Genomic DNA, 3,579 nt, shown 5'->3' on the forward strand with positions numbered 1-3,579 from the left:
CCTGAAGCCACCTAAACTCATCCTTAGGCTTTATATTTACAGTATCATTCAGCAAAAATTAAAGAAAAAAGTTACACTGATTATTTTCAAGTCCTATTCCAGATGTCTGCTTATTAAGACTTGTAGTTTATGCCAAGGTGAAGTATTATCCTCTAAAACCACACTATGCTGCTTCTTGTAGAGCTAAAGTTAAACACATCAACCCAAATCTTATGAAGGCAGCACACCTTTTGCAGTTAACTAGTATATAAAAGTATCAACATCAGTGGTTTGAATATAAAAATTTATTATTAGTCAAATTATGCAACAAATAAAACCTACAAAAAACAGATTTTCCCATCATAATCTGTTGCTTTACCAAATCGTATTTTGAAAACACATTCCTTCAGTCATTATAAAGTTCTTAAAATACAAAAGAAATTAAATCTGTAAGAAAGCATTTATAGTCTAATTATACTGAGCCTTCAGGTGTAAAAATGATCAAGCTTATCCAAAGGACATGTATGTTGGTATTTATGCTTTCAGTACATCCCACACCATCCACCTCCACGCATGCCACCTTGACCATAGGAACCTCCACTGCCTCCACCACCACAGCCATAACCACCCAAGCCATCAGGAGTACCATATACTCCACTGTAATTGTTCCCCATTCCCATTTTTCCAACAGATCCATAACCTCCCCGATTATCCATTCCATCTCTGCCATAGCTTCCCATTCCAGAACCTCCCATTCCAAAGCTTCCTCTAGGAGAATTCAAGAAGAGTTCAATGTTGCATATTATTTTTATCTTTAGACATGGCAGCTACTGCATCTTTATGTGTCACAAAATCTACATTTGCTTCACCTGTTGCTCTGCCATCAACTCCAATGTCAATATGAATTCATATTGGATTTAGTGGTGAGAAGAAATTAGCAATATCATTTTCAGTTGCACAAAATGGCAACCCTCTCACATGTACAAAATGACCACCATGAAAACCTGAACTCGCATCCCCAGCTCCGCCATAGCCATGTCCTCCCATACCTCTTCCATCTCTCATTCTGTCATCAAAGCCATCATTCCCATAGCCATAATTATTATAGCCACCATGGTCATCAAAACCTCCATAACCACCATCATATCCATCACCTCCTCGTCGCATTCTGTCATACCAACTTCCACACCCATCTCCATAATAACCCCCTCTTCCTCCTATTGGTCTATCATATGGTCCCAGTTGCTGTCCCAGCAATCTTCTTGGTGTATTATAAATTCCTTTGATTTCACTCCTGCCACTTCTGAAGATCTTAATATACCTGTGCCCTATTCTATCTTTGTGTTTCCCCAGAGCTTTTTCTGCTATCTCCTTTGAAGCAAACCGCACAAAGGCCTCCCATGTGCTTCTCCCCTTGTAGTCCATCATCAATGTTACCCATTTGGCATGATTTCCAGCCCTTGAAAGAACTGAACTAGTTCCTCTTTGCTGCAACCAAATGGCAATCCACGAAGTTGTACTGTCCCATCACTAGCGACATTTGGACCATTATGTTTCATAACTCAATCTGTCTCAATACCGTTTGACTTAAATGTCCCTTTTACTTCACCCTGTCGGGAGATAGTAATGCTGATGCCGGTGCCGATGGGGTCTGGTAGGAGAAGTCGTTCACTTTGTATAGCGCTCCTCACAACCTATTTATTTATTTATTTATTTATTTTTAATTTGACCAGAGAGGGAAAGAAAGAGAGAGAGAGGGAAAGTGAGAAAGCCAGCTGCCAGGTCCAGGACTCAAACCACGGTCAGTCACGTGGGAGTCCAGTGCCCTTAACCACCACACCACCTGTCAGCCCCTTATTTCCTTTTTAATTTTGTTTTCTTTTCTTTTTTTACAACTGAAGTATGAATTTATTTTGGTACAAAAACTTTTTGAAATTCATAAATAGTTTTTCCATTATGTGCACTTGCCAGAGAGAGGAAGCACCACTTAATGGGCCATGGTCACACTGCAATCTTTTTTTCTTCCATTTCTCCATCCTATCAGAATTTGGAGCATGCACAGGGATGTGCCCAATGTAACTATCAAGATCCTGGGGCTGGAATTCAAACTGCAGTTGGTCACATGGCTTCCAGCTCTTTATGCACTGCACTTAACCTCTGGGCTACAAGACCCGCCCACTTTAAATCTATTTAAAGTGTACAATGCAGGGACACTCAGGTGGCATAGCAGTTATGTTGCTGGACTTCCACATGGCCGGCTGCAGTTGAAGTCCCAGACCTGATGGCTTCAAACTCATGGCGGACCTGTGTGTGTGTGTGTGGGTGTGTGTGTGTGTGCGCGCGCGCGCCCAAGATCCCAGGGGAAGAATGGAGGAGAAGAGATTGTGGCATAGTCATTTCTCCTGGGGAAGGGGGTGATTTCTCACTTTCCCTCCTCTCTCTCTCTCTCTCTTTCTTTCTCTCTCTCCAGCAAGCTCACACACCAGAAGGGTGCTAGACTGCCATGCTGGAGGTCACATGGCCAACTGTGGGTTTGGATCACTAGGTTTACTTGCAAACACACCAGTGTCAGCCTGAGTACCTGGGTTCCTGAGGTGCTGAAGGGATGGGGGTGGGGGGCTTCTATATGATGGGACCCTGTAAAGAGTGCTATCAAAAAAAAAAAAAAAAAAAAAACAAGGATGGCTCTGTGGCTTAGTGGTTAAAGAGCCAGATCCTACATGGTTGACCATACAGTATGAAATCATGTCCCAAAGTCCTGAAAAGCATACATGTGTGAACATACTTGTGTGTGTTTGTATATGTGCCCCAAATCCCAACAGGGTGAAAAAAATGGAGAAAAAGAGATTACGACATGACCACACCCCACTGGGGGATGCTTTCTCTCTCTTCCTCTCTGTTTCTCCCTGGTGAGCACGTGTGTTCTGTGGCAAAAATTGTTTGAATAAAGCAAAACTTTGTTAAACGGACTTATTATTCTACTTTTGTGCAAGAACATTTTTATTACTTTCTAAAAAATTAGCCTTGGGACCAGCAGTTGGCATAATAGCTATGTTGCTGGACTCCCATGTAGTCGACCGCAGTTCTAGTACTGGACCCGGTGGCTTAAACTCATGCTGGGTGCGTGTGCACGCATGCCAAAGATCCCGAGAGGAGGATGGAGGAGAAGGGATTGCAGCATGGCCATCCCTCCCGGGGAATGAGTTCTTGCCTTCTGTCTCTTTGTCTGTCTTTCTGGCGAGTGCATGTGTCCTATAGCAAAAACCTTTCCAAAAAAAAATTACCCTGAAAATGTACTTTTGAAGTCCACCAATGGAGTGCACTCTACCATTTGAAAAACACTTGCATTCCAGAAGTTAAGGAAATCACTGTCTGGCAATTTTCATATTTTGTTGTAATAACTTCTTTACTTAACTGCTCTTATAAGCAAATGGTAGGTAATACATTGAGGTCAGAAAACATCCTCCTTCCTCTTTGTTCTATTTCTTGGGGCCTACACAGTTTCTGGGCAATATTAGGTGCTTAATAAATATTTGTTATCAATTAATAGTATTCAATATAGAATAATATTTTTAAAGAATATTTTATTTAACTTTATTT

General features: G+C 41.5%; 1 pseudogene; it reads right to left on the minus strand.

The window, feature by feature from the left end:
- Window positions 1-511: 511 nt before the first annotated feature.
- Window positions 512-1,558, minus strand: LOC102479446 (heterogeneous nuclear ribonucleoprotein H3 pseudogene; annotated as a pseudogene).
- Window positions 1,559-3,579: the final 2,021 nt, after the last annotated feature.

The sequence above is a fragment of the Tupaia chinensis genome, unplaced genomic scaffold (assembly GCF_000334495.1).
Source record: "Tupaia chinensis unplaced genomic scaffold, TupChi_1.0 Scaffold000320_2, whole genome shotgun sequence".
In the NCBI taxonomy this organism is placed as follows: Eukaryota; Metazoa; Chordata; class Mammalia; order Scandentia; family Tupaiidae; genus Tupaia; species Tupaia belangeri.